The following is a 13,242-nucleotide window of genomic DNA, read 5'->3' as shown; positions in this document are numbered from 1 at the left end:
TGCTGATCCTACTAACACTTTTAAGAATGATTTTGAAATACCACTTTGGGATCAAGCTTTAATAACTTAATACACAAGGCTATGGAGAGGGAAATTCCTTTAATAGCACACCGGGGAAAGGTTTTGATTCTTTTCTTATTTAAAAAGGCATCTGCCAAAGATTCAACATAATAATAATAAAATTTATAATTTGGGGGGAAATCCCAGAATACTCACCATCACAGAGAAGCATTCTGCCAAAAATTGCTAAAGTTCCAATTATTCCAGTGTTAAATTAATTATCATCCTGGGTCTTACAATAGCTCCTAAAAGGCCAAACTTTAGTTTGATAGCTGATTGATTGCCTATCACTAATGAAAATTTCTTAACATATTTTGAAAAAATCATGCTTTCTACTGAAAATGCACCTAAGTTAAAGATTAACTTGCATTTTAAAATATTAACTTGTTCTTCAAAGGGAAGGTAAAATGAGTACTTGAAAACATTACCCATGTTTTTGTCCCTGGGGTTGACTGATTCAATATCCTAGAAAAATAAATACCTTTTTTAGTGCACTTGCCTGACAATTATTCTTTCATAAAGATACATAAAACAAGCATTTCTGGCAAGTAAGAAGGATTCTATAAAACATTCAGCTTCAGTATAATATCCCATTGGAGTTTTACAAGATCTCTTTAGGTTATGAAAATAAACAACATTCAAGATAACTTTGAAGATAAATTCCCTCTGGGTATCTTCAAATACAGTTGGCCCTTGAACAAGAAGGGGGTTAGGGATGCCCACCCTCCTTGTTGTTGAAAATCCGAGTATAACTTATAGTGGACCCTCCATAGCTGTGAATTCAATCAACCATGGATTGTGTAGTACTACAGAATTTACTACTGAAAAATATCTGTAATAAGTGGATCCAGGCAGTTCAAACTGGTGTTGTTCAAGGGTCAACTGTATTGTTGATAGGAGGGCAGAGGTCAGTTAAAATGTTCTCATCCTAAAGAAGAGGGGAGAAGGTGTGTGTGGGTTTTTGAGTTAAGTGATAAAACCTGGGTTTAGGAACCCCAACTCTCCTTTAGAGTCATTTGCTTGGTTAGCTCCTTCTTGTGTGCTTTGGTGGCTGGAAAGAGGAAGTGGTACATAAGATGGGTCATTAACAATGAGTCATCCTCAGGTTTAAATCTCCTTATTAGCAATGGTGCCAATGTGAGCGCACGCATTTCAGAGACAGGAAGGGCAGCTCTGCCAATTCAAAGTGCTGATAGTTTAGAAAATGTAGGTGGAATTGTAGAGACAATATGAGTCGAATACTAGAAGGTCACAACAACTTTCAGCTATACTTGCCTGTACCTGGAAAAAAGCAGCTGTCTTATTTCTTAAGAAATTTTCTTGGGGAGAAGTGAAGGTCTGCTTAGGGCAATGGTGGGGAATTTAGCTTTAGGACTGAAAAGGCCCATCATCCCCTCCAGCTGCTCTGCACAAAACAGAAATTATGGTAAGAATTTAAAGATACGCTCTCTTCAATGAGGCTTTATTTGATGAGATTCAATGAACATGCCAGAAAGTACCAAAAAACAAAAAGTAAGGTAAAAACCTCTTCAAGGTTATTATTTGATATTAAACACCTCATATCAAATTGTACAAGACATATAAAAGATCCTGGGATTTATTTTTTCCTTATTCACACATGCAACACCAAGGAATGGCTCTAGTCTAGTTTTTCAGGGCTCCTACTTCTACTGGCAGGGTAAAAGTAATCCTTAAATGCAAAGACAGGAAGTAGCAGGAATATAATCATACTTTAGGTTTAGCCTTCTTTAATACCAGTCATTCTCTTACTATAAGCTCTGGCTAATTTATGGCTCTCTTTTGGAATATCTTCTGATTGAATTAACACGGTAGTGTTACTATCCTTCAGGGTGAAAACTACTGAACTCTGACAATTGACTGAGATGCCACGTGACCTTAAATCAAGACTCTTTGATACCTGGTAAATTTGATGATGACAATTATGAAGTGTTCTTATCCTAATGTGGTGTAAAAAAGTGATTACTGTTTTATTTTTGCTCCCTGAATAAAATTTTAAAAATTAACTGGTGTGATTTTTAAATTATTACAAAGTGGAAAACCTTTATGCATTGCTTTTGTTTATACAGAATTACTGATGGGATGGAAAAAGCTTAAATTGGTCATATCTGAAGTCACCTCACTTTTGTTGAGAAATACATAGTGGACTTGTTGAAATCTAGGGTTTACAGGTCACTATCAGTAGAGGACCACTTATCAGATAATAACCAGTATCCCTAGGACTGTGCAGATATTACTCCATATTTAAAAATAATTTATGCCAAAAAATTCAGTCATCCATACTCTAAATAGTTAAAGGGCCAACAGGAGATGTCATAATTTTACAAAAGTAGAGAAGCAAAAATTAAAAATGAATGACTTTCATTTTAATATAAGACTAGAGATACTCTTACCAATGAGGCTGTATTCTACTCTTGAAACAAACATATATACCCATAGGTAAGGAAAAATGATAGCATTCAGCTTGTGTTGTATCTTTTTTTTTTTTTTTTTTTTTTTTGCAGTACGTGGGCCTCTCACTGTTGGGGCCTCTCCCGTTGTGGAGCACTGGCTCCGGCCGCGCAGGCTCAGCGGCCATGGCTCACGGGCCCAGCCGATCCATGGCATGTGGGATCTTCCCGGACCGGGGCACGAACCCATGTCCCCTGCATCGGCAGGCGGGCTCTCAACCACTGTGCCACCAGGGAAGCCCTTGTGTTGTATCTTTATGTACAGATATAAAATGGTAGATAGGGTAACTTTTTAAATGCTAAGCAAATCAATTACTTTATTATAAAGTTGGAGATACTGAGAAACTAGCTGGTACTGACAAAAAGCTAAGACACCATGATGTAACACTGTTATTTGCCTGCCTTCAACCAAAAGGATAAAGCCATTTAAACTTCATCCCAGAGTTTATCATGACATCCAAAACAATAAATCCTCAGCACCTCCTCAAAAAGTGGAAGGATAGGGGATCAGAATCAAGATGGCGGAGTAGTAGGACATGGAACTCACCTCTTCCCACAAATACATCAAGAATACATGTACAAATGGAACATTTCTCACAGAACACCTACTGAACACTAGCAGAACACCTCAAACATCTGAAAGGACAAGAAAGATCTCCAAGTAATGGGGTAGGACGAAAGGGGCTGTGCAATTTAGGAAGCAGAGCTGAAATCTTTGCCCACGGCTGTGCAAACCGCAGATTCACACCTCCGCAGCTGGCTTTGTAAACGCAGTGCCTGTGGAACATCTGAACGGACAACTGGTGCTCCCACGGCTGGGACGGGTCTGGCCTTAGCAGCTGTGGGCTTTGTGGGCACGTACACATGGGGGCTGGGCTGGGCCAGGGTCTGAGATGCCTCCATAGCTCCCACAGTGGGTCCAGGTGTGTGACGACTGCAGTCCTGGGACCTGACTTCAGCGGACCTGTGCTGGTAGCTTTGTGAAAAACAAAGACTGAGAAGCACCAGGGCTGATAGTCAGCATACCCATGGTTACAGAGGGGCCAAGGGCAGTGCTAACAACAGTGTGCTTTGTGAGCCTGCTCAATGGATGAAAGTGACATAGCAGAGTACACTCACGGGTGAACAGGCCCAGTGGAGGAATACTCAGTGGCTTCTCTCCCCGTGGGAGCAGTCCAATCCCGCCTACCTCACCCTGCATATCAGAAATGCAGCTCAGAAATGGAGCTGGGGTCTTCTACTCCAACAACTAGGGAGCACACTCTGCCCTGGACAGGTCAGTGACAGCCACAGAGCAAAGAGGAGGCCCTGCTCAATATCCAGTGCAGGCTCTGGTCACCACAACGTCAGTCACACCTCCTATCAAGGGGATAACAGCCAGAATACACTGAGGAAAGAGGTGGCAGTCATCCATACTAAAAACAGCCTTCACACCGAAAAATATTAATGAGTTGATATGCAGGCTACACAGGGACGTCAGGGACGTTCCCACATAAAAATAGTCCTCCAAGACCACAGTAGATAATTGTTCCTCCTAAACTCATAGAGCAACAGAAACATAAGTAAAATGAAAGCAGAGAAACCACTCCCAATTAAAAGGTCGAGATAATTCCCCTGAAAGAACAAACAATGAAACAGCTCCCTTCAGTCTAACAGTCATCGAGTTCAAAAAGGAGATAATGAAAAATCTGAAGGAATTAAGAAAGGCTATTGACAGAAATGTAGATTACTGTAAAAAGGAACTAGAAACTATAAGGAGGAGCCAAGAAAAATTAGAGAATTCATTTGAAGAAACAAAAGCTGAACTAAAGTCTATGAATAGCAGAATGCATAATGCAGAAGAACAAATTAGTGATCTAGAAGATAGAATAATGGAAATCACCCAATCAGGACAGCAGACAGAAACCCAAATGAAAACAGAAAGAAAGCAGTATAGGAGACCTATGGGATAACATAAAGCATGCCAATCTACACATAATAGAGATCCCAGAAAGAGAATAGAGAATTGAAAATGTATTTGAAGAAATTATGGCTGAAAACTTCCCAAAACTAAAGAAGGAAACATATCCAGATACAGGAAGCACAGAGGGTCCTGAACAAGATAAACCCAAATAGACCTACACCAAGACATATTATAATAAGAATGGCAAAAGTTAAAGAGGATTCTAAAGGCAGCAAGAAAAAAACAAAGAATTAATTGCAAGGCAACCCCCCATAAGGCTATTAGCGGATTTCTCTACAGAAATGATGCAGGCCAGAAGGGAGTAACAAGATATATTCAAAGTCCTAAAAGGGAAAAATCTGCAACCTAGGATACTCTACCCAGCAAGATTATCATTTAGAATAGATGGAGAAATAAAGAATTTTTTAGACAGGTAAAAACTAAAAGAATACAGCAATACTAAACCTACCCTAAAGAAAATATGGAAAGGTCTTCTCTAAATAGAAAAGTAGCAAGAATCTGTAGAAAAGACAAAATCACAATTGGAAAGTAAATCACTTAAATAAGACAGTACACAGATTAAAAAAATCAAAAAAATTCTGTGAAAGCAATAACCACAATGAACAGAAAAAGGATGAAAATGAAGATCCAAAATAGGACATCGAAATCATAAAATGTGAGGGAAAAGAATAAGAAAATGTAGATTTTTTTTTCTAGAATGTGTTTGAGCCTATATGACTACCAGTATAAAGCAAGTAGATATAGAAAGGGGTTATCATACTTAACAAACACAGCACAAATCAAAAACACACAATAGAGTCACAAAAACCAAAAAGAAGAGAACATAAGCATAATACAAAAGAAAATAATTAAACTACAAAAGGAAAAACAAAAAGAAAAAGAAAGGGACAAAGAAGAAATATAAAATCAATGGAAAAACAAGGTTAAAATGGCAATAAATACATATCTATCAATAATTACCTTAAATGTCAATGGACTAAATGCTCCAATCAAAAGACACAGAGTGGTAGACTGGATAAAAAAACAAGATCCTACAATATTCTGCCTACAAGAGACACACTTTAGGGCAAAGCACAGATAAATTAAAAGTGAGGGGATGGAAAAAGATATTTCATGCAAATGGAAAGGACAAGAAAGTGGGGGGGGCACAATGCTTATATCAGACAAAATAGACTTTAAAACAAAGGCTATAAAGAAAGATAAAGAAGGACACTATATAATGATAAAAGGATCAATACAAGGAGAGAATATTACACTTGTCAATATATATGCACCCAATATATGTACACCCGAATACATAAAACAAATGCTAACAGACATAAAGGGAGAAATTGACAGGAATACAATAATATTAGGAGACTTTAACACCCCACTCACATCAAAAGATAGATCTTCAAGAGAGAAAATCAATAAGGCAACAGAGATCTTAAATGATACAACATAACAGTTAGACTTAATTAGGACATTACATCCAAAAAAAAGCAGAATACACATTCTTTACAAGTGCACATGGAACATTCTCTAGGATTGACCACATGCTTGGGCACAAAACAAGCCTCAGCAAATTGAAGAGTATAGAAATGATTTCAAGCATCTTTTCTGACCATAATGGCATGAAACTAGAAATCAACCACAGAAAAGAAATGAGAAAAAAACACAATTACATGGAGACTAAACAACATGCTACTATAAAACCAATGGGTCAATGATGAAATCAAAGAAGAAATTAAAAAATACCTTGAGGCAAATGACAATGAAAACACAACCATACAAAATCCATGGCATTCAGCAAAGGCAATTCTTAGAGGGAAGTTCATAGTAATACAGGCCTTCCTTAAGGAACAAGAAAAATCTCAAACAATCTAACCCGTCTAAAAGAATTATAAAATGAACAATAAACAAAACCTAAAGTCAGCAGAAGGAAGGAGATAATAAAGATCAGCGAGGAAGTAAATAAAATAGATTAAAAAACAAAAGAAGAAATTAATAAAACCAAGAGCTCGTTCTTTGAAAGGGTAAGAAAATTTACAAACCTCTGGCTAGGCTCACCATGAAGAAAGAGAGATGACCCAAATAAATAAATAAAATAAGAAATCAAAGAGGAGAAATCACAACAGATACAGTAGAAATACAAAAAAACATGAGAATACTATGAACAATTATATGCCAACAAATTTGACAACTTCAAAAAAATGAACAACTTTCTAGAAACATACAGCCCACCAAAACTGAATCAAGAAGAAATAGATAACTTGAACAGACCAATCACTAGAAATGAAATCGAATCAGTAATAAAAAAACTCACTACAAACAAAAGTTCAGGACCAGATGGCTTCACTGGGAAATTCTACCAAACATACAAAGAAAAACTTATACTGATTCCTCTCAAACTCTTCCAAGAGATTGAAGATGAAGGAATACTCCCAAAGACATTCTATGAAGCCACAATCACGCTGACGCCAAAACCAGACAAAAACACTAACAAAAAAGAAAATTATAGTCCAATATCTTTGATGAATATAGATGTGACAATTCTGAACAAAATATTAGCAAAGTGAATCCAACAGCACATAAGAAATGTCATACACCACGACCAAGTGGGATTCATCCCAGGTTCACAAGGATGGTTCAACACACACAAATCAATCAATGTGATACTCCACATCAACAAAAGAAAAGACAAAAACCACATGATCATCTCAACAAATGCAGAAAAAACATTTGATAAAATTCAGCATCTATTCATGATAAAAACCCTTATGAAAGTGGGTATAGAGGGAACATATGTTGACATAAAAGCTATTTATGACAAACCCACAGCCAGTATAATACACAATGGTGAAAAGCTGAAAGCCTTCCCGCTAAAATCTGGAACAAGACAAGGATGCCCACTCTCACCACTTCTCTTCAACACTGTAGTGGAAGTCCTAGCCACAGCAATCAGACAAGAAAAAGAAATAAAAGTTATTCAGTTTCGTAGGAAGAGGTAAAATTGTCATTATGCAGATAACATGATAATATATATAGAAGACCCTAAAGACTCCACACAAAAACTACTAAAACTGATAAACTAATTCAGCAAGGTAGCAGGATACAAGATTAACATACAGAAATTGGTTGCATTTCTTTACACTAATAATGAAGTATAAGAAAGGGAATGCAAACTAGCAATCCCTTTTAAAATTGCACCAAAAAAAAATACTTAGGAATAAATCTCACCAAGGACATGAAAGACTTGTATGCTGAGAACTACAGAGCATTAATACAGGAAATTAAAGATGATTCAAAGAAATGGAAAGCTATCCCATGCTCTTGGATTGAAAGAATTAATACTATTAAAATGAGCATACTACCCAAAGCAATCTACAGATTCAATGTGATCCCTATTAAATTACCCATGACATTTTTCACAGAAATAGAGCAAATAATTCTAAAATTTATACGGAACCATAAAAGACCCAGAATTGCCAAAGCAATCCCGAGGAAAAAGAACAAAGCTGGAGGCATAAACCTCCCAGACTTAAGACGATACTACAAGGCTATAGTAATCAAAACAGCAAGGTATTGGCACAAAAACAGACACACAGATAAATGGAACATAATAGAGAACCCAGAAATAAACCTGCACACCTATAAGTGATTAATCTTCAACAAAGGAGGCAAGAATATACAATGGAGAAAAGACAGTCTCTTCAGCAAGTGGTGTTGTGAAAGTTGGACAGCCCCATGTAAATCAATGAAGTTAGGACCCACGCTCACACCGTACACAAAAATAAACTCAAAATGGCTCAAAGACCTAAACTATAAGACAAGACACCATAAAACTCCTAGAAGAGAACATAGGCAAAACATTCTCTGACATAAATTGTACCAATGTTTTCTTGGGTCAGCCTTCCAAGGCAAAAGACATAAAAACAAAAATAAGCAAATGGACCTAATCAAACTTAAAAGCCATTGCACAGCAAAGGAAACTATAAACAAAATGAAATAACCTATGGAATGGGAGAAAATATTTGAAAATGATGTGACCAACAAGGGCTTAATCTCCAAAAAAACCAAACAACCCAATCAAAAAATGGGCAGAAGACCTAAATAGACATTTCTCCAAAGAAGACATACAGATGGCCAAGACATACAGATGGCACATGAAAAAGATGCTCAACATCACTAATTATTATAGAAATGCAAATCAAAGCTACAATGAGGTACCACCTCACACCAGTCAGAATGGCCATTATTAAAAAGTCTACAAATAACAAATGCTGCAGAGGGTTTGGAGAAAAGGGAACCCTCCTACACTGTTGGTGGGAATGTAAGTTGGTGCAGCCACTATGGAAAACAGTATGGAAGTTCCTCAGAAAACTAAAAGTAGAGTTGCCATATGATCCAGCAATCCCACTCCTGGGCATATATCCAGACAAAACTATAATTCAAAAAGATACAAGTACCCCTAGGTTCATAGCAGCACTATTTACAATAGCCAAGACATGGAAACAACCTAAATGTCCATCAACAGATGAATGGATAAAGAAGATGTGGTGTATATATATATATATATATATATATATATACACACACACACACACACACACACACAATGGAATACTACTAAGCCATAAAGAAGAATAAAATAATGCCATTTGCAGCAACATGGATGGGCCTAGAGATTATCATACTAAGCAAAGTGAGTCAGAAAGAAAAAGACAAGTACCATATGATATCACATGTGGAATCTAAGATACCACACAAATCAACATATCTATAAAACAAAAACCGACTCACAGACATAGAGAACGAACTTTTGGTTGCCAAGGCGGGTGGGATAGGGGAGGGAAGAATTGGGAGTTTGGGATTAGTAGAGGCAAACTATTATATATACGATCGGTAAACAACAAGATTCTACTGTATAACATAGGGAACTATACTATATTCAATATCCTGTGACAAACCATAAAGGAAAAAGAATATGAAAAAGAATATATATTATGTATAACTGAGTCACTGTGCTGTACAGAAGAAATACAACGTTGTAAAAAAACTATATTTCAATAACATTTTTTAAAAAAGAGGAAGGATAGAAGAATAAGGAAAAAGTAAGTAATTGCAACCATAATAGTTTTCTCTTGAAGGGTAATGAGGGACCTTGTCTATTAGGCAATCCTATGATCTTAGGTTTTTAAAATAATACCCAGGGGAAAGGAAGAGATCTTTGTCTCTTAAGCTCTAATATTAGTTAGGTCTTGGTAAAACAAAAATTTCTACTTGACTTGTTTGATCTATCACAATGGAATTCTTGTTCAGGCATTTCAGTATATGAAGTCCACTTGTTTTAGTATTTTCATAATCATCTATGTATAGCATTGTAAACACAACCTAAAACTCATTTAAAAAGCTTTGCATGATTGTCTTGGATTTACAATTTACATTTCAGGCAAGGAGAAGTTATTTTTTGATAAGACCATTTGTTTCTCTCTTAGAAATATTCTGGAAAACTCTCTCTCCTCATGGTTTAACAATATATTTCTGCCAAGACCATGGCTGAAATGTCCTAAATCTTAATGTCCTTGGCTCCCAAAAATATAACTCATGACATAAATTAAGTTATTTAAAAATTTTAAATTACATTTTAATTTTGAGTTTTTACCAATGAAATGTGAACATCTAAGATGATCCTATGAAATAATTCATTAGCTTTATGAAGAAATAATGCAGTGCTAATTTCTTTATGTCTACATTTTTGAAATAGGAAAGCTTTGTAGGTATCAGCATTCAGATCAACTGTATTTTACTTCAAAGTGAAAAAAAAAACACATAAAGGTATAAATTCTATCAAAATTTCCTAAACACAAGAACAAGAAAATTGAAATATAAAAGAACACAAAGAATCATAGTACTTCAGAGACAATACACAAGATGATTCAGGGATGACCCTGTGCTCTCCCAGGAGTATTGTGAATTGCGTTTCTTTTTCACAATTTATTAAAGGCCAGAGAGATGACTCATGAGAAATGTGACAATATGTATTTTACCTAAACATGCATTGCAAAAGTCCCGGGGAGAATAGGCTGGAAAAAGAAAGAAAAAAAAAAAAGGTAAAAGAAAAAAAAAAGCCTGAAATTTTAAAAGAAGTCATATCTAGCTTAGACAATCCCAAAGTAACAAACTGGTATTTAAACTTCCTGATATCAAAAGCAAAAAAAAAAAAAAAAATTGTCTCACAAAAGAGAAACACAGTTCATCTAAAGGAAACTAACCTTTTCTATAGACTCTGAAAAAAATTTATGTCTTAGGAAACTATATTCATCAGCCACTCTCTGTAATAGTTTCTAGGTAACTGTAATACATAGGCTCTTCATCCCCAGGAAATTTACATGGGATATAACCAATTCCCAGAAGCTCACCCCCAGAAGACTGTTCTGTGGCCTGACTCTGTGGGAATTTATTTGGCCGATGGATAGAGACAATGCAACTCTACACAGTATTTCAATTAGGCTAGTCAAAGAGCACTCAATTTCTCTATATGCAAGTAAACAATTTTTGATCGGGTCAATTAAGAAATGTCTGTTCCTTAAGAGGGAGATGGAATGGAGCTCCTCAGCTTAAGGACAGAAGGCCTGTTTTCACCATGAGCTTAGAGGACAGCAGTGAAGTCACTGTAAATTTCACTGCATATAACATTTTGGTGTCCATATAAATTAAAAGTGGTTTATAAAATATTTTCTAAAAATAAACTAAGATCACCAGTGACATCTAAGCAAGGAAGTAGTTCAATGAACTAAATATAAAATTTGTGCCATCAGATGAGATTTTGCAGGAGCTGTTCTTGAGACATTAGGGACAGAGAAAAAAATCAAGGAAAGATAAAAGTATTACAAGATCCAGGCAAGGTTAACCTCAAACTTGGCTCTGATCCGTGGCAAATGAAGAGGTTTGCATAAACCCTGAGTCATACCTGATTCAAGAATAAAAGGGAGGTATCTTGCCAAAAAGCAAAACCAAGGAAATTGTTTCTAAGAAGCATAAGGGGAAAGACTCTGCAATTACCAGTTCTGTGTTTATAAATAGCATCATTCATGTCCCTTGTGGGCTTGTTATGGGCCCTCCAAAAATACATCCATGCAAATTTTATTTCCCAAAGCATTATACTATATAATAAAATGCTATCTTTTGAGGAAAAAGGAAGTGATCCAAGAGTAAACATAAAGGACCATACCAATTTTAATGAAAAAAAATCACTAAAATTCACAAAACTGTACTTTTCTTTTACAAGCAAACAATGTTAAATTATGACCCCGAATTATATTTTCTACGAATGGTCATCTTGTTACTACTGTAACCTTAAAATTAGCCCCCAGGTTTTATTTTCACATCTAGCTATTCAGTGCTACTAAGTGGGAGAAGAATGTTCCCGCTCTATGTATGACATGGGCACTCAGTCCTTCCAGCTAGTTCTGACTCTTGGAACAATCTTCCAAGGCAGCTGCTACAAGGGTACACGCTGCCCTGGCTACCATTCAAAGGCCCTCGCATGGGGAGCCTGTTCCTCTCCTGCCAACTTGTGGGTGGACACAATGAAGGCGTTGGGCAGAGATGCCTAACTTCAGACATTCTGGGAATTTCCTGACTAAGGAGCTTCCAGTACTAGTTCACATCCTTCTGTAGGCAGGAACCAAACAAGTATCAGGATAATGCTCTTTGCTGTAATCCAACGATAAAAAGAAGATAAGGAATGGAGAGAACCTAGGTCACTAAAAGTGGTGCATCTGGCTTAGACATTTCAAAGTTCACACCACATAATAATAAATTTTAGACAATTTGCTAGTCTTTCATTTTCAGACATCTAAAACAAATGGTACACACCAGCCCTGGCCACATCATAGTGTGTAAGGGGCAAGGAACATGTCTGAGCCTGCTAGGTGTCCCAGAAGAGTGACACATCACCACAGGCAGCAAACCTCACTCAAGAGGTCCCCAAGATCTGGCCTCCCACCCCCAGCCTCATGCCACTTTTCCTCTTTACTCTGTACACTCCTGGCCTGGTGGCCTTACATCAACGTACCAAGCTCCTCCTTGCCTCACTCTCTTCAAATAAACTATTTCCTCTTCCTGGAATGCCCTTCCTTCCCCCCACTTTGCCTGGCTACCTACCCTTCCCACCTCAGTTTAAGAGTCAACTTTCCAGGAATTTATTTCTCTTAGTAGATCCCATTCTTCTCCCTCAGTCCCCCCAAATCTGATCAGAAATCTTACTTCCTCACATACTTGCCACAAATGTAAATAACAATCATTTGTTAATTATTTTAAAAAGTAGGCATTCCCCTGTAAGCTCCATGAAGGCAGGACAGAGAGAGTTCATCCCTTTCCTGCTATATTCTCAGTTGCTAGGCCAGCGTCATAATCGGCACTCAACAAGTATTTGTTAAAATGATAAATATTATCTAACTATATAATTGGAAAAAAATGTAATTCTTCAACCGTTCAACACATTGCAAGATAGTTATTATGGTCCACATTTTACAGATGAGAGAAGTACATTTCACAGAAGAGGATTTCACTCAAGTTCACATGGCTAATAGGAAATGGCAGAACTCAGACTTAAACAAAGAACTTCTGACCTTGAAGCTGAAGCTCTAAGATCAGATTTGCTCATCAAATTAGCACATAGCCCACAAAGAGCATTCTAGCAGCACTCTGTCCTCAATGGAGCTTCACAACGAAGAGAATTAGGATGAGAACTGTTGATGTTCTCTC

The 13,242-nt window shown here is 36.8% G+C and overlaps 1 protein-coding gene across 1 annotated transcript in view; it reads right to left on the bottom strand.

Annotated features, from left to right (window-relative positions):
- Positions 1 to 13,242, bottom strand: part of KCNN2 (potassium calcium-activated channel subfamily N member 2) — a 192,418-nt gene that overhangs the window by 39,676 nt on the left and 139,500 nt on the right. The window lies entirely within an intron of this gene.

The sequence above is a fragment of the Delphinapterus leucas genome, chromosome 3 (genome assembly GCF_059928025.1).
Source record: "Delphinapterus leucas isolate spDelLeu-1000000601 "Yukka" chromosome 3, BTC_Dleu_Yukka2, whole genome shotgun sequence".
In the NCBI taxonomy this organism is placed as follows: Eukaryota; Metazoa; Chordata; class Mammalia; order Artiodactyla; family Monodontidae; genus Delphinapterus; species Delphinapterus leucas.
The sequence above is the reverse complement of the archived record's forward strand: the minus strand, read 5'-3'. Positions and strand labels throughout refer to the sequence as shown.